At 37.7% G+C, this 19743-nt stretch overlaps 1 pseudogene; it reads right to left on the reverse strand.

Annotated features, from left to right (window-relative positions):
• Positions 1 to 10397: 10397 nt before the first annotated feature.
• Positions 10398 to 11873, reverse strand: LOC122197160 (50S ribosomal protein L2, chloroplastic-like; annotated as a pseudogene).
• Positions 11874 to 19743: the final 7870 nt, after the last annotated feature.

The raw sequence follows: 19743 nt of genomic DNA on the forward strand, positions 1-19743 counted from the left end.
TGCGGCTGTACACCTTCATGGGATGATGAATATGATGAATATAATGAGTTTTAAGCTTGGGATCCAAGTGTTTACCACTATACTTAGCTTGAAGATGAAGTAGATCACGATTATGAAGCCTTCTAAGTGTTCTTGGTTGATGATTTAGAGAGAGAAAGTAGAGAGAGGGAAGAGAACATCTAAATGAATGAATGAAGAGGTATCCATCCATAAATTGAATTGGATGTGAGGTTGAGGGTGTTTGTGGTTAGGTGTGTGGCCGTACACACAAGTGTGTGGCCGCACACACCTTATTTGGTGAGTTTTGGCCCGATTTTGTAATACTAAACACTCTCCAACCCTTTCTAAGACTCATATCTAAATTATACTAAGTCTAAAGCACCCATATGGAATCACAAGATTTAATAAAAGACAATGAACTCAATTTTTAGTGCTGAAACACAGATCAATTACATGGGTTAGAAGTTTCGGGTTGTCACATTATCCCCCTGTTAGAGGGAATTTTGTCCCGAAATTTAAAATTAAGATACATGTCAAGATACAAATCATGGGGGAAAGAGATGCGGATACTTCTGTTTCATCGAGTCTTCACGCTCCCAAGTGAACTCTAGTCCGCGCTTGGCATTCCAGTGGACCTTCACTAATGGGATGCGGCTTTGCTTTGTACGTTTGACTTCTCGATCCATGATTTCGATCGGTTCCTCCACAAAATTGAGGTTTTCATTGATCTCGATCTCGTCTAAAGGAATTACTAGGGTTTCATCGGATAGGCACTTCTTGAGATTTGAAACATGGAAGACGGGATGGATGTTACTGAGCTCATGGGGTAAACGAAGTTTATAGGCTACCGGACCGATCCTGGCGAGGATCTCGAAGGGTCCAATGTACCTAGGGTTAAGTTTCCCATGCTTTCCAAAGCGTACCGTGCCTTTGCAGGGCGAGACCTTCAACAGGACACGGTCTCCAACCTGGAATTCCAGAGGTTTCCAGCGGTTATCAGCGTAACTCTTTTGGCGATCTCGTGAAGCTTTCAATCGTTCTCGGATTTGGATGATCTTCTCAGTGGTTTCGCGGATGATTTCAGGACCAGTGAGAGCATTGTCGGGAATTCGACTCTTGACTAGCTGTGTGTCCCCCAACTCGGCCCAACGCAGAGGGAATCTGCACTTACGACCATATAGGGCTTCAAACGGGGCAACCCTGATGCTGGTGTGGTAACTATTGTTGTACGAGAACTCGATCAAAGGTAGATGTGTGTCCCACGACTTTCCAAAATCAATGACACATGCTCTAAGCATGTCCTCCAGGGTTTGGATAGTTCTTTCACTTTGTCCATCAGTCTGAGGATGATATGTCGTGCTCATGTTTAGTTTGGTTCCAAGGGCTTTCTGGAGAGACTGCCAGAATCTGGAGGTAAACCTGCTATCTCGATCAGAAATAATGGACGCAAGTACACCGTGCAGTTGAACTACCTCTTGGAGGTAGATTCGTGCGAGTCTTTCCATCTTGAATGATTCTTTGATTGGGATGAAGTGGGCGGACTTTGTCAGACGATCGACAATTACCTAAATGGTGTTATACCCACTCGGACACTTGGGTAGTTTGGTGATGAAATACAGGGCAATCATCTCCCATTTCCATTCGGGTATCTCAGGCTGCTGGAGCAGACCCGAGGGTTTCTGATATTCGACTTTCACCTTAGCGCAAGCCAGGCACTTGCCCACGAATGTAGCTATCTCAGCTTTCATGTTTGGCCACCAGTATTGTTTCTTGAGATCTAGGTACATCTTGTCCAAACCCAGGTGAACAGAGTATCTGGTCTTGTGTGCTTCCTCCATAACAATTTCCCTGAATCCTCCGAACCTTGGAATCCAGATCCAATCCATGAAGCAGTAGACTCCGTCACCCCTGATCTCAAGTTTCTTTTCCATTCCTCTTAAGGCTTCGATCGACACGTTCTCGGGTTTGAGGGCTTCTAACTGGGCTTCTCGGATTTGCATGGGTAAGTTGGAATAGATGGTCATCGTCTAGTTCTTCACTTTGCGGACCAAACTTTCCTTTCGGCTAAGGGCATCTGCTACCACATTGGCCTTGCCTGGATGGTAACGGATTTCACACTCATAATCGCTGAGTAGTTCTACCCATCGCCGTTGCCTCATGTTCAAGTCTTTCTGATCAAAGATGTGTTGCAGTCTCTTGTGGTCAGTGAAGATCATGCACTTGGTTCCGTAGAGGTAATGTCTCCAAATCTTCAATGCAAAGACTACGGCTCCTAATTCCAAGTCATGTGTCGTATAGTTGACCTCGTGTGCTTTCAGCTGTCTAGAGGCATAAGCAATTACCTTTCCTCATTGCATAAGCACACAGCCTAAGCCTTGATTGGATGCATCGCAGTAGACAACGAAGTCCTCTGTCCCTTCAGATAGGGACAGAACAGGTGCACTGCACAAGGCTTTCTTCAACGTTTGGAATGCAGTTTCTTGCTTATCACTCCAACAAAAGGGTACACCTTTCTGTGTTAGAGTGGTTAAGGGTTTTGCGATTCTAGAAAAATTATGGATGAATCTCCGATAATAACCGGCGAGACCCAAAAATTGCCGGATTTATGTGGGTGTCTTCGGTGCCGACCAATTCTCTATCGCTTTTATCTTTGAAGGATCTACATGAATACCTTCTTCGCTTACCACGTGACCGAGGAAAGTTACTTTCCGAATCCAGAACTCACACTTGGAAAATTTTGCGTACAACTTCTCGGATCTAAGGGTTTCCAACACTAGCCTCAAGTGCTGTTTGTGATCTCCTTCGCTTCTGGAGTAGACAAGTATGTCATCAATGAATACAATGACGAACTTGTCCAGATAGGGACGACACACCCGGTTCATCAAGTCCATGAACATTGTCGGTGTGTTAGTTAGACCGAAGGGCATCACTACGAACTCGTAGTGTCCATATCGAGTTATGAAAGCTGTTTTGGACACATCACTCTCATGAACTCGAAGCTGATGGTACCCTAACCGAAGGTCTATCTTGGAGAAGTAACTGGCTCCCTAGAGTTGATCGAAGAGGTCATCTATTCGCGGAAGAGGATATCGGTTTTTGACGGTCAACTTGTTCAACTCGTGATAATCGATACACATCCGAAAGGATCCATCTTTCTTCTTGACAAACAATACCGGAGCTCCCCAGGGTGAGGAAATCGGTCTAATGAATCCTTTACTGAGCAACTCATTAAGTTGGCTGGATAACTCCTGCATTTCTGCTGGAGCTAAGCGATACGGAGACTTCGCTACGAGAGTAGCTCCAGGAATTAGGTCAATACGGAACTCGACCTGACGCTCGGGAGGAATTCCTGGAAGCTCTTCGGGAAACACATCAGGAAAGTTACAGACTTCGGGGATGCTCGCGAGGTCTTTAACTTCCTGTTTCTCGTTGATTACATGGGCCAAGAATGCAATGCATTCCTTTCGCAGGAGTTTTTGAGCTTTGATGCAGGAAATGATACGAAGATTGGAACTGAGTTTATCGCCATAGATTATGAGAGTTTGATCCAAAGGAAGGTTGAGACGGATGGCTTTTTCGAAACAGAGGATATCAGCATGATTGGGACTCAAGCAATCCATGTCAATGATGACATCAAAGCTCTTTATGGAAATCGGCATGAGATCGATAGGAAATGAATGGTCGTTCAGGGTAAGGGTACAACCTACGAATATTTTGTTAGCGCTTTCTTTCTCACCGTTAGCCATCTCGACAGTAAACGTTTCAGTTAAAGGTTGGGGGTTATGTTTTAGGTTATGTTTGAACGAATGACTAACAAAGCTTCTTTCAGCACCCGAATCGAAAAGTATACTAGCATATGAATTGTCGAGAAGGAACGTACCCGAGACAACAGTGGGATCGGCGACCGCTTCCTCCCGTTCTATGGCTAGGACTCTCCCGGTATTATCGGCTGTAGACTTCTTGGGGCAGTTCCTTTTAAAGTGCCCAACCTCTCCACAGTTATAGCAGGCTTGACCAATGCCTGCTCCAGATGATTGATTGGCCGATTGGGCCGGAGCTTTATAGAATCGGACCGTATGTCCCTTTTTACCACAATTGGTGCAGGATAGTTCTCGACAGGGGCTGGGGTTGTGGTGGTACTTGCACTTGTCACACAGAGGAAGATTACCAGCATACTTGCTGGTAGGAGTTGGAGCCGTGGATCCCACAACAGAAGCAGCAGCAACGGGGGTAGTAGCAGCATGGACTGCTACAGTTTGCTGTCTTTTGGAGGATCCTTGGGAAGATTGACCCTTCTTCTTCTTCCAGAACTTTTTCTTCTCACCACTGCTTTTAGTCGGCTCAGAAGCGGTGGTGATTTCCTCGACATCATCACTATGATCAATTAGGGTTTGGGCTAAAGTCTTAGCACTATCATAGGTATTCGGACGAGCAGCTAAGACATGACCCTTTGTTGGTTGAGTTAACCCCCAAATGAACATCTCGATCTTTTTACTTTCAGGAGTGACTAGTCCCGGGAAAAGAAGTGCGAGATCATCGAATCGGGAAGTGTATGCAGCAATGTCGGAACCTTTCATCTTCAGGTTCCAAAGCTCGTGCTCTAGTTTCTGCATTTCACCACGGGGACAGTATTCGGCTATCAGGAGTTCTTTCATGGCTTCCCAGCCCATGGCATTGGCTACTGGTAGGGTCAGAGATTTGACTCGGCCATTCCACCAAGTCAAGGCTTTGTCGAGAAAGGTACAGGCTGCGAATTTGACCTTATCAGATTCCGCACGGACACAGATTTCAAAAATGGATTCGATTTTCTCGAACCATTGGGATAAGGAAATGACACCTCCAGTGCCATCGAAGGATGTTGGTTTCGCATTCATGAAGTCCTTATAGGAACCCTCCTTTCGGTGTCCCTGATTGCTTTCTTGATCCTGAGTTTGAGTACCACCTCCTGAACCACCGGAACCACGGGTGTTTAATTGGGACATAGCAGCTGCCACCGCAGCAGTAACAGCTGCCTGAAATACCACGGGGTCAATTTCAGGAGGAGGTTGTGGCGGAGGGTTGTTGGTCTTGGAGTTGGGTCTCTTTCTGGGAGGCATCTTGATCTAATAAGATCAAGAAAGAGAGGATGATAAGTCCTCTGAATCGAATTGAGAGATATGACAGATATATATTCCAAATAAGCGATAAAGCAAGAAAGAGTTATCAAAGCAGGTAAACTATCGCTAACAGAATGATCAAGGATCTATATGTGAACGAGGATTTCTACAAAGGATTGGTTCGAGAAATACTCCCATAGTATTTCATGATTTGCTACGACACTGGCTCAATGTTTGTGGTATTAGGGTAATTTTTAGGCATGCCGCATACCACAGTCACTCCCAAGCACATGTTGGTCGTGTCTCGAATGAATGTAGTTGGCCAGGCTATATTGATCCTAGACACAACTACATAACTGCCTAGGTTTAACCGTAGTACACAACACCCATTTACTTATGTTTTGTTCTACTTGTAGTTACGGATCTCGACGGTTCGGTATACTTGTATACTTTTGAAAATACTTATAGTTTGAAGATACTTGTAATTCACAGCACTTAGGACCTTTTAGTGTTTATAGTTTTATACCATGTAAGGTTTGGCATACTTCATTCACTATAAACAAGGGCTCTGATACCAATCTGTCACACCCCGAAAACCGAAGGCGGAAACATTTACGGGGTTGACTCCATGTTGAGTATCAAATCCAATGCACATAGTAAGTAAAGTAAAACAACCATTACATTACATATACGACAGTTTACATTTGTTTCAAAGGTAAGTTGTACAGTTGTGATACATAGTATATATAAACAAAACGAGACAAGTCTTCTGCGCACTCCCACATGGAACAAAATGATCTTCGGGTACCTGTTCTAACGTTGACCTGAGAACACAAGCGGTTTGAAAATCAGCATAACGCTGGTGAGTTCATAATCGGTTTTTGTTTTGTGAAAGTGTTCGAGTTTCCCTTATGTTTCTGAAAATGTTATACACACCAAGAAAATCCCATATTTTCTTAAAAAGATTGGTTTTTGTTCTCAACATGTAAAGTATAGTTGTACACTGAAAACACGTTTACTCTTGTGAAAATGTACAGTTATGTTATCTGATTTGTTATACTGTTCTGGTTACGTACCAATGTATCCCCAGGAAAGTCCCATACTTTTATGATTGTGTTTTACCAATTGTAAAAGATGTAGAGTTATCCATTTTGTTACACTTTTCTAGTTATGTAAACATTCCCTAGGAAAGTCCCATGCTTTCCTGAATGTTGGTTATCAATGTAAAAGATGTATTCTGAAACCTGGTTATCTTGTAAAATGTGTTAAGTTATTCATTATTACTATTAAGTAAATCACTGTTATCTTAATTGCGAGTTCCATAACCATACGATAGACTAAATATGGCAATAAGTAGTCCACATCACCTTATGACTTTCATCACCCTTGAACCATTTCGGTTCGGCTGTAGCTAGCAGCCAGGTGTGGGGTAGTCAGCCCCGTATAGATCTATACACTCAAGTCACGCTCTCTAATCCCATAGATTCTGGTTACGGGTGCAGTCCTCCACTCGCGTATCTCTGTGGAGTGTTCACCGAGGACGTGTCTCTAATCATACAGGACTAAAAAATTTACTAGTAATAATATGATAATCCTCCACTCGCGTATCTCTGTGGAGTGTTACCGAGGATATACAATGTACAAGTTTTATGTTTCAAAAGTTCTAATGTCATGCTTTTAACTGATAAAATGTGGAAACCATTTGTGAAATATATAAAACATAACAGTTTATAAACCCATTTCACAAATAATATGTTTATGTGATCTGCATGTTCAAACGATTATCAGTTGTATCAATCAGTGTTAAAAGTATATAAATTGTGAAACACACACATGAAAACAAGTAATGAGTACAAGTAGTCCCTTGTACTTTGCTCGTGTTTCCCCCCTGAAAATAGTGAAAAACAACGAAAAAGGGTAGGGGTATGAACTCACCGCTTAATGTAGAGATCGAGTGTCAACGGATGCCCTAAACTCCTATGGCACCTATTTTTCATGTGATGACACGTAAATGAGTTAGAACTAAGGTTTTCCATGACTAAACATGATGGGATAACATCCTTAGGGCTTGGAATTACTAAGAATAAGTGTCCTATGATCCAAACTTAATGATTTATGCAAGTTTAGGGCCAAAAATGAGTATTAGAGTGGGTGTATGGTCTTGAAAATGAGTGTGCGGCTGGGGAATGCGGCCAGGAGTGTGTGTGAGGCAGAACACAAGAGTGTGCGGCCATACAGAGGGTGTGTGCAGCCGTACACTCCTCATTTGAGTCCATATGTTGATTTTTGAAGTGTATGCTCTTCATATTTGGGAATTTTGAATGTATGCTGCCCCCATTTGAAGGTGTGCGGTCGTACACCTTCATGGGATGATGAATATGATGAATATAATGAGTTTTACGCTTGGGATCCAAGTGTTTACCACTATACTTAGCTTGAAGATGAAGTAGATCACGGTTATGAAGCCTTCTAATTGTTCTTGGTTGATGATTTAGAGAGAGAAAGTAGAGAGAGGGAAGAGAACATCTAAATGAATGAATGAAGAGGTATCCATCCATAAATCGAATTGGGTGTGAGGTTGAGGGTGTTTGCGGTTGGATGTGTGGCCGTACACACAGGTGTGTGGCCGCACACACCTTATTTGGTGAGTTTTGGCCCGATTTTGTGATACTAAACACTCTCCAACCCTTCCTAAGACTCATATCTAAATTATACTAAGTCTAAAGCACCCATATGGAATCACAAGATTTAATAAAACACAATGAACTCAAGTTTTAGTGCTGAAACACAGATCAACTACATGGGTTAGAAGTTTCGGGTTGTCACAGATAGTCCCTCAATATAGAATATTGACCCCCAAAATCACCCCTAATAGTTTTTAGGGCTTTTGCTTTTGCCCTAAACACTTTCACGTCCAACATCTAAATTTGGTATTTTTTCTCTAGCTGCTCCTTTAAAGCCCTAATTGGTATTTCTGGGTTAGACTCTAACTGCTCAAGAATTTGTTTGGAAAGAAACTTGTAATTACAAGCTTTGATTTTTCTTGTTTGTAGACATTTATGCTCCTTTTCATACGTTTTCACAGTCCAGTCATCATCCTTTTTCCATTTACTTATTAAGAGTTTCCAAGGGCACTTTCTGCTTTCACCTACTTCCACTGCACTTTTCTTTTTACTTGGTCCTCCTTTTTTACCCGTTTGACTGGGTCCACCATTTATGTTCCTTTGACTTGGCCCACCTTTCCCAGAAGTCTCAAGTATCCCCATATCTGGTATTGTTCCTTTACTTACTACCCTAACCCTGTTTTTATCATTCTTGACAATATCCAATTCTCTTCTTGTCTCTATCGCATGTAAGTAAATTATGTCTTTTGCTTCTTGAGAACTTGAGAATCTTTGAAGTATATAAAAGGGTCACTCACTTGAGCTGCATCGTTTATCTGTGCCCTTTCTGCAGCCTGAATTTTATTTCTTCTTGTACTCATTTGCCCTTCATCAGATGATGACTCAGATTGTAGAACATCAATGTTGATCACCTCCATCTCCTCGTCAGACATTACTACATTTTCTATTGTAATAGGGGCATCACCAACCCACTCCAAATTATCATCAATGTTGAGGTAGAAATCATGCATGTCCACCTCAGGATCATCCAACAAGTTATCCTCATCCACAATGAAATCACTATCCTCACTATCAGTTGAATCTCCACTACCCTCACTATCACTAGATCCACCTAGGGCTTCACTAAAGGTTTCCATAATAGGGGGTTCCATGTTTGGTTCTCTCACAGATTCAACTTTAATAGGGGATTCCATTCTAGGGGTGAAATATGTGCAACATCAATATGACTAGGGATTCCATGTTAGGTTCCATTGTAGGGGTTTGCATTCTTGGTTATAAAACAGGGGGTTCAACTGTGGTTGTGTCGATCCATTCGAGACACAACCTTCTAGAACGAGAAGAGGGTTCAACAATCTCTTCAATCCTGAGTTTTAAAGGGTTAGGAGACATAGCATATGTATGCAAGTTGGTACGCCAAAATTCTGTATATGCATCTATAAGCTTGTGTGAAGCAACGTAGGACCTTAAGTGGTTGACATTTTGATCACTACCCAACGCAAACAACCCAAAATCTAAATCCCCTAACGGTCGTTTAAAGTGATAATACATAACCTTACCTTCTTCAACGCAACCCAACTCTTCCATCATATCATCAATGTCGTGAACAGAGAACAAATGACTGTCGATAAAGTCCACAAATTTTTGTTGTCCCTTGATGTATTTTCTCCCAGGAAATTTGGTAAACTCTCCTCCATAGAGCAACCGTATACTAAAAATAGTTGGATTCCCACCTTCACAAGAAAAAAAGACAATATTTTCAAAATCAGAGACAAAGTGATCAAGAACAGAGCATAAAATGGTTGGCTTTCCTTACCATAACTTGCTTCCAAATCGATTTCATCCATCTGTGATCGTATTCGCCACCCACTCATCTTCACTCTTGACGGAAAACTAGGGTTTTTGTGAGACGAGAAAGGTTTTGATCGGGGACTGGGTATGCAACGTTTGGGTGAACTAGATATGGCACCATACACAGTTGATGATATACACGAGACATGAAATGACGAAAATACCCCTACGTGCAGGGCACGTGGGGCACCCAAACGGAGAAATCTAACGTTTAACGACAATAGGGACTAGGCGGGTAGTATTCAAATGCATGAGGGACGGTACGAGTTAATTTTCAAAAATAGGGACTGAATGTGCAATTTGGCACTTGTCCCAGGGATGATTCATGTAATTTACTCATATATATATATATATATATATATATATATATATATATATATATATATATATATATATATATATATCTTAAAACCAAGTTTAGTTCTAACTTTAAAAAAAATAAAAAACTTAGTTTTGATATATATATATATATATATATATATATATATATATATATATATATATATATATTTCAAAGTTCGATTTTTAATTTAGCATGATCAGAAGTTCAATGTCTAATTTAAGATGCCACTTATGTAGGGTAACTGGGTAACCAACTACACGCAGTCGTAAGGGGCAAAACGAGTCAAAACTCAAAGTAGTATAGGGTTCAATTTAGTGTGATTAGATCTTCAATGGCTAAATCGAATCAATTTTGAGACTTCGATGGTCAAAAAAGTCAAATAAAGCTATAATTGATAGATTTCCAATATCCTTAATTGGCAAATCAATTAATGAGCTTCATGGCATCGAATTGATTTCAAGTTGGATCTAAAATCAGGGTATTGCTTTATTTCATAACTACTCCTCTTACTACAGGGCAGTTACCTAGCTAACGCTTAGATCCAACTCTACCCAAACTTTTCTGGACCCCAACATTCCCCACTTATTCAACAGTTGTCGAGCGGTTTCTGGATATCAAAAGGACCTCCACAAAAGGTAATTTTATTGTGGCCGATTTCCCTTCTTTTGCAATTAGTTTCGCTACAGCACCTGTTGCTCTAGCTAATTTTCCACCCTTTCCAAGTGTGATTTCTATGTTATGTATGATCGTGCCTAAGGAAATATCTGTTGAAGTAGATTCTTCTTTTTATCAATCAAACCTTTTTCCCAAACTATACAAGCTTCTTCCAAAGCATACGGCTTTCTGGATGTAGGTGGTGATATCTATACAGATGGATCTTATATATATGGTTTAATGAAGTACCACATGGGTGGATATATATAGGAAGCAAAATATGTCGAATCACTCATATTATGATCTTCTACATCCTAGGTCTTACCGTTCCATCATCTGGCTTATGTTCTTCATGTAACATTTAGACCAGATGACTCTATGCAATTACGTTGATACTTCCACATATTATGGGTAACGTAGGAGACATCTCTATCCCCTCCCCCCCCCCCCCCCCCCCCCCGAGAATGTTTAGAATTACCACTACTTTGGTTTCAATTCACCTCTGACCATCAAATGAAATGTGAATAATTTGTCCTCTTCTCTTTGAAAGAAGGGGCGCTTCCGGTTCTATCGGTGCTTGAAACAATTTTGTATTCTCCATATTACTATATCTCTAGAGTCAATAATTTTATATGAGGAACTAATGAATTCAATCACTTGCTGTCGTTACGCTTTAATTTTCTGTTGAGGTACATCCTATAAAGGTACTCAAATTGGATCAGTGATCGATTTCTAGGTTTCTTCATAAACCTAATTGGTTACTTCCAATTACGTAATTCAATAGTTCAAACCGCACTCAAAGGTAGGGCATTTCCCAATTTTATAGGAACTTCTATACCATAAACAATGGTATCTCCAATTATGTCCCCCCGGGATGTAAAATATATATCTTCTCACCATCCTTATAGTGTATGAGATAAATGTATGCATTTCGATTCGGGTCGTATTCTATGGTTATGATTCTACCATATATGTCTTTTTCATTTCGTCGAAAATCTATTTTACGGTATAGACGCTTATGACCTCCCCCTCTATGTCATGCGGCAATGATTCCTCTGACATTACGATCTTTACCATAATGATGTTGTCCATATATCGAATTATTTTGTGGATTGGATTTCATTTACTGTCTAAGACTTCATTACATGTGCTCGGGGTAGAAGCAAGGTCGGCCCCAAGATTTCGGAGGCCCTGTGCAATTTAACAAAAATTAGACCCTAAAACTTAAAAGGCCTAAAAACTCAAGCAAAACAATTATAAATTTTTCATAGTCTATTGCAAAAATACATATTTTAAAATTTCATTCAAAATAATACAAAAAAAAATAAAATTGCTTCTTTTATCCTCCTTCTCTTGAAACTAAGGTAGCAAAGCATAACACATTTGTCTCCTTCAAATAACCATAAAAACATAAATCAAATTAGTTAAACTGCATTATTAGAAAAAGAAAAACTTTTATTTGCTTCTAATAAAATAAATCAAAAGTCAAGAACTTACCTTCTAAATTTCGATCTACTTCAAAAAATATCTGAAATCAAAAGCCTGTAAACTTCAAACATGGGATGAAAGTCAATAGATTCTTGCTTTAATGCTTATTAATTGCAGAAAATAGGAATCATAAATAATGAAAAAAAAAAGTAATATTCTTATAAATAATATCAGAATTATAGAGATAGATAAAAAAAATGTATCATAGCTAAATTTGAAATCAAAAACATGTAAACCTCAAAAATGGATTGGAAATAAACAAGTTATTGATTCAATTTTCAAAATTCGAGAAAACATGAATAAAAAATATTTAAAAAAATCTAATTTTCTTCTAAAGAACATCATAAACGTATCAAATATATATAAAAAATAATAATAATAAACAATACATTTTGATTTTTTTCCCCTAGACCCGATCCCAAACTCTCTGATTTTTTACCCTTATAATCAACAAGAAAAAGAAAGAACATAAATATGAAATCAGAAACAATGAATGAAACGAAATCACAAAAAAAAAAATTGAATTACTTCTTACAAATCAGAAACTTATCATAACCGAAAAAGTAGAAATTGATTTGCTTATACCTTCAAAATTCAGAAATTGATTTCCTCAATTCTTTGTTCCTTTTGCGTTCTGATTTTCGAAACTGATATCTTTGTTCCTCCGATTTTGGAAATTGATTACTTATTGGAGTGTAGTCAATCTTCTAAAATTAAAAAAAAAATTAGAAATTAGAGATAAAAAAAAAAAAAAACTAAACAGAAGAGGAAAAAGAAGTAACGACCCTAAAATAGGTAAGAAACTTGAAGCTTCTAAATCGTTGCCTCCGATTGTAAACTAAATCGTTGCTTCAGAGTTTCTTGAAGAAAGAAAAAGAATTAGGATTGTTGATTGCCTTTGAAACTAAAATCCACTGATGCGTTAAAAAGAAGCAAACAATAATATCGTTCGTTGTTGCCTATCGAGAAAGATTTAATGCATGCCACAGAAATCGAAGCGCTTTCTTTTTTTTCCATAAATTTCAATTTTTCCCGCTCGCTCACTTTGTTCGACTGATAGATGTATAAAACATTAACCTAATTTGTTTTGGGCCGTTAACTGCATATAGACTATTATAAATGCTAAAGAACGATTGGGCCATATGATTTCTTGGGCCTTGTTCATGGATACTTTCTGAACTCCCCATGAGCCGGCCCTGAGTATAAGTTTTGTATGAATATATCATCATGCTATTAAGTATTTTGATTTAAGTTCTTTTCTTTCTAAGTGCGGAATAGAATAACCCAGTTTCGAATGAAAAATATAAAGACAAAAGTTGGATGAAAATTACAATTATAAATATGTTGAGGGTTCAAATAAGTAATAATTAGATTTCCATATAAATGCTTACATAATCTAGAATTTTGGTGTAAAACTAACGTCAACATGAATGAATAAATAAATAAATAAATGAAGAAAAAAGTGAAACCGGTTTTTTTTATATTTTTTATTTCTTTTGAAGTTATGATTTTTTATCATTTACTTAAATCAAAATATTAAAAAATATTTGAAAAACCATAAATAACCAAAACTAGAAAAATAGAAAACTCAAAAAAAAAGGCCAAAATTGTAATATGCTCTAGTATATTCATAATTTTTTAAATGCCAAAATTATAATATACTCTAATATATTCACACTTTAGACTTTTTGAAAAACCATAAACAACCACAAAAAAGACTCCCATACCAAAATTGTAATATATTCACACTTTATATATATATATATATATATATATATATATATATATATATATATATATATATATATATATATATATATATATATATATATATATATATATTTCAAAGTTCGGTATTTAATTTAGCATGATCAGAAGTTCAATGTCTAATTAAGGTGTCACATATGTAGGGGAACCAGGTAACCAACTACAGATGGTCATAAGGGGCAAAACGAGTCAAAACTCAAAGTAGTATAGGGTTCAATTTAGTGTGATTAGATCTTCAAAGGCTAAATCAAATTAATTTTGAGACTTCAATGGTCAAAAAATTCAAATAAAGCTATAATTCATAGATTTCCAATATCCTTAATGGGAAAATTAATTGAAGAGCTTCATGGCACCGAATTTATTTCTAGTTGGATCCAAAATCGGGGTATTGCTAAATCAAGTTGGACTATAAAACTATAAAACTTGATAAAGGCATTAAGAATTCTTAGTAATTTCATTTGGGTTTTAAACATCGTACTTTAACTTTCAACTGTTAACAAATGAATATAAACAATTATACAGACAAGTATTTATGTCCGTGTTCTTTCGTTAAGAAATGCAGTGCTATTTGGACATGTTATGTTGCATAATTACAAAGATCACAAGCATGTGATTATTCTATGTGTGAACATCATGCATTCTTTCATGTTGGTATATATTTTCTTCATGCTTCCCGTTTATTGTAAAATCATAAGTTATGTTGGGGACCATCATCCAATCCACAAAGTGAGTTCATGTATTTGCAAAAAATTGGGTGCATATCTTTGAGCCTTTTTAACTGAAACACATGTGGTTTTCATGTACATTGCATGTATATTTATGATTTTACACATAGCAATTTTGAATATATATATATATATATATATATATATATATATATATATATATATATATATATATATATATATATATATATATATATATATATATATATATATATATATATATATATATATATATATATATTCGATCCGTTTGCTTCACATGAAAACTCAACATGGTTTGACACATGACACATATTTGACTTATTGACGTGTTTTACACATGATACATATTTGTTTATCGACAAGTTTTGATTCATATTCACATAAAATATATAAGGACATCAAAAAATATAACCACTTACGTAAATATTTAAATATCAAATGTTGTTGGTGTTGGAAAATATAAAGAAAAAAGTTGGATGAAAATTACAATTATAAATATGTTGAGGGTTCAAATAATTAATAATTAGATTTCCATATAAATGTTTACATAATCTAGAATTTTGATGTAAAACTAATGTCAACATGAATAAATAAATCAATAAATAAATAAATAAATAAATAAATAAAACTCAAATGCCAAAATTGTAATATATTCACACTTTATATATATATATATATATATATATATATATATATATATATATATATATATATATATATATATATATATATATATATATATATATAAAAGTTCGATGTTTAATTTAGCAATGATCAGAAGTTCAATATCTAATTTAAGATGCCACATATGTAGGAGAACCGGGTAACCAACTACAGACGATTGTAAGAGGGTTCAGTTTAGTGTGATTAGATCTCAATGACTAAATCAAATTAATTTTGAGACTTCGATAGTCAAAAAAGTCAAATAAAGCTATAATTCATAGATTTCCAATATCCTTCATTGGGGAATTAATTGATGAGCTTCATGGCACCGAATTTATTTCAAGTTGGATCCAAAATCGGGGTATTGCTAGATCAAGTTGGACTCTAAAGATGGTAGATGTGTACTTTAAAACTTGATATGGGCATTAAGAATTCGTAGTAATTTCATTTAGTGTAAACATCGTTCTTTAACTTTCAACCGTAAACGAATGAATATGAACTATTATACAGACAAATATTTATGTTGGTGTTCTTTCATTAAGAAATGTAGTGCTATTTGGACATGTTATGTTGCATAATTACAAAGATCACAAGCATGTGATTATTCTATGTGTGAACATCGTGCATTTTTTCATGTTGGTATATATTTTCTTCATGCTTCCCGTTTATTGTGAAATCGTAACTTTGTAAGTTATGTTGGGGACCATCATCCAATCCACAAAGTGAGTTCATGTATTTGCAAAAAATTGGGTGAGCCTTTTTAACTAAAACACATGTGGTTTTCATGTACATTGCATGTATATTTATGATTTTACACATGGCAATTTTGAATACGGAAAATGTGTAGCACCTGGTTCTTGGTACGTAAAATTTATCTTAGTGTTTTTCATTTTTTTAGCCTTGGACTCGGCGAGTTGTAGGTCCGACTCGCCGAGTAGAGACGGGATCCGGAACACGCTTAAGTTGGCGACTCGGCGAGTCCATATTCTGGACTCGGCAAGTCCCCGCTGTCTGATGAAACCCTAAATTTCAAGGGTTTGCACCCTATTTAAACCCTCTTATCCGCCCCCAAGCTCGCCCCCTTCACCCTCAGAGCTCTCTACTTCGTTCAAGCCTTGTTCCTTGTGAGATTGAAGCATTTTGGTGTATTTTCTTGAAGATTTGGAGAGGGAAGGAGAGTAAATCAAGAAGAGAAGAAGGAGGCCAGGCATCTTTGTGTTATCTCAGTGATTTCCTTGAGGTATAACTCAGTTTCCCTCTGTTTTAATGTTTATTGTCCCATGTAGCTCCATGAAAGTCCTTCTTGAGCCTTTCCCCAAGCTTGTTTGTGTATTAGGGTTTGTAATAAGTTGTTTAGCCTCTAGATCTAGGCATGATTGAGCTCCAGGAGCTTGGATCTACTGCCTTTATGGAGCCATATTGCATGAAAGCCCTAGATCTACTCTTTTAGTGCATTTTGAGCCCTAAAGCCTTCATTGGTGTTTATTTACACATAAAGTTGGAAACTTTACGTGTTAACCAGGCCCTAGAAACCCAGATCTATGTATAGCATGAGCTTGATTCAAGCAGAATCGCGTGTATAGTATTTGCATGTGGCAGACTCGGCGAGTCGAGTCGCGAGTCCTCGAGTTTTTCCCCCTTTTCGTGTTGCGGGTTGGAGTAGTGAGTCATAGGGTGGGACTCAGTGGGTTGGAAGCCAGACTCACTCATGTAGTAACTCGGCGAGTCAATGCCATGACTCGGCAAGTTCAAGGCAATCTTCTTGCCTCAGGAACAGACTCGGCGAGTTGTTCATACAACTCGGCGAGTCTCAGCATAAAGTGTTCTTTGGATGAAGACGAACTCGACGAGTTGTTCATACAACTCGGCGAGTAGGATGAAGGACGTTTGGTCATCAGTTTAGAAGGAAAACTCGTCGATTCGATGCCAAACTCGACGAGTAGAGACGGGACAATGGTCAGACAAAGGGATAGGGACTCGGCGAGTTGGCAGGCCAACTCGGCGAGTCGGGTCAACTGGAAGTTGACTTTGACTTTAACTCTTGGTTTGGTTAGGGATAAATGGTCAGTTTACCCTGAGGTCGGTTAGCAGTATTTGACTAAGTGTTTGGTGGGAATGGCAGCCGGAAGATTTCCGGAGCAGCAGCAACAGACAGACCGTCCCACGCAGATCAGCAGCTACTACAAGGTGAGTTACCTTCCAGTAGCGGTGGGTCTAAGGCCACAATGCCGGCCCACCAGTAAGAGACGTATGATAGATGATTGTCTCTGTGATATCATCTAGGTTTGCTACTACCTGATATGTTATATGCTAGCATGATATGTTATATGTGATAGTAGTAGAGTTCGGTTGTTAGGACCGGAGGGTAGTCAGACACCCCAGATACGTCTGACAATATGTGATGTTATGTTTATATGCTAGCATGATCTGTTATATGAGTTAGAGGTAGTAGGAGGGGGCAGTCCCCAAGTTCGGTTGTTAGGGCCGAAGGGTAGTTCAGATACCCCAGATATGTCTAATAATATGTTATGTTATGATATATGTGATAGTAGCAGTAGGGGGTGAAATATTCCCCGAGGATCGGTTGTTAGGACCGATGGGTAGTCAGCACCCCAGAAGGGCTCGACATGGGTAGTCAGCACCCCAAAACAGCTTGACACGGGTAGGTCGGCACCCCAGAATGGCTGTACCGGGCAAGTCGGGCACCCCAGAATTGCCCGACAGTATGTATGATATGTGATTGTATGGTATGTGGTATGATGGAGGAACTCACTAAGCTTCGTGCTTACAGTTTCAGTTTTGGTTTCAGGTACCTCTTCTTCGAAGGGGAAGGAGTTGGCGCGGTAACGGCACATCACACACACGCTTTGTATTCCGCACTATGAGATATTCCTGGGGATTTGTACTCTGACGTTGTTATGTTTTTATAAATTGGTTTCCAGACACGCACATCTTTTATGAAATGATATGATCGGTGAATGTTTTATTTCTAATGTTTTGCTAATTATGTGTTTTAAAAATGAAATTTTTGGCTTGTATTTTTGGGACGTTACAAAATGACATAAATACCCTACAAACTTTCTAGGGTTTACCCATTTAGTCTCTAAAGTTTTTTTCGGGCTTTATGGGTCCATAAACTAGGTTATGACATACTCTTTTAGTCCATGTCAACCTGTAATAGCCGGTTCAGTGACCTTTTAGACCAAAAAAAACTCACATTGTGCCCCTACAAAACCAAAAAAATAAGTTCGGTGATCAAATGGTCAAAATGTTGTTTCGGTTAGGAGATTTCGAGTGCACTCTTTCACATGGTCGACAAATGAATGAAACACTTGATAATTAGATTATTATTTTTATAATCACTTAATTTGCATACAAGTTATCATACGTGTCATCCAATATGATAGCAAGATTGCATGTTTCATTAGAAAAATCCTAGCATCTGAATATTGAGGCTCAAAATAGACTGCCAATATCCAAAAGTAGCCTTCTACCAATCTGTCGCGAACATGAGGTAGTTTGTTTTCTAAAGCCAAAGTCTTCCACCATCTATTTAGATACATGAAGGTGTATGGCCCGCCATGAAAATAATTAAATGAGGAGATTAACAAATTAAGGACAATAGTTAATTGGACTGGTTGATTAAGTGCGTACCCTTTGATCTAATCAATATGATTGGTCTAGCCAATATTACTACCAAGGTTTTACTCATTCTCTGTCCATTTACATTAGAAAACTATAGAAGTTGTTAGGTTACGTACTTGATGATTTGGCTGAGCTCCTTTTTGTGCAAGGATTGAAGTAAACTGAAATCCAACATGGAAAACTATTGTAAGGCCTCATTATGGGAAGCTTCTTTCTGATACATGGGTATGTAACGCAATGCCTCAAGCCTTGGCAACTTTTTCCGAAGAGGTTGTTCTAGTACTTGTTCTATCCGGATCTTAAGAGATGCATCCTTACACATATGATTATTTCCTATGTTTTTAAGTTGAAAAGTCGTAAAAGCGAGGGTTACATCATAAAGTTATCCAATATTTACACTTTTTATAACATAACTATCACTTAAATCATTATTTGTTACGGATTGATCCCCGAACTTAATTTTTTTGCTTTATAGGGGCACAATGTGAGTTTTTTTGGTCTAAAAGGTCATTGAACCGGCTATTACAGGTTGACAGGGACTAAAAGAGCAGGTTATATTCTAGTTTAGAGACCCATAAAGCCCGACAAAAACTTTAGGGAGTAAATGAGTAAACCCTAGAAAGTTTGTAGGGCATTTATGTCATTTTCCCTTTTGAATATATATATATATATATATATATATATATATATATATATATATATATATATATATATATATATATATATATATATATATATATATATATATATATATATTCGATCCGTTTGCTTCACATGAAAACTCTACATGGTTTGACATATGACACATGATACATATTTGACTTACTGACGTTTTGCGCATGATACATATTTGTTTATCGACAAGTTTTGATTCATATTGCATGTTTCACATAAAACATATAACGACA

Source organism: Lactuca sativa, chromosome 3 (genome assembly GCF_002870075.4).
Source record: "Lactuca sativa cultivar Salinas chromosome 3, Lsat_Salinas_v11, whole genome shotgun sequence".
Classification (NCBI taxonomy): Eukaryota; Viridiplantae; Streptophyta; class Magnoliopsida; order Asterales; family Asteraceae; genus Lactuca; species Lactuca sativa.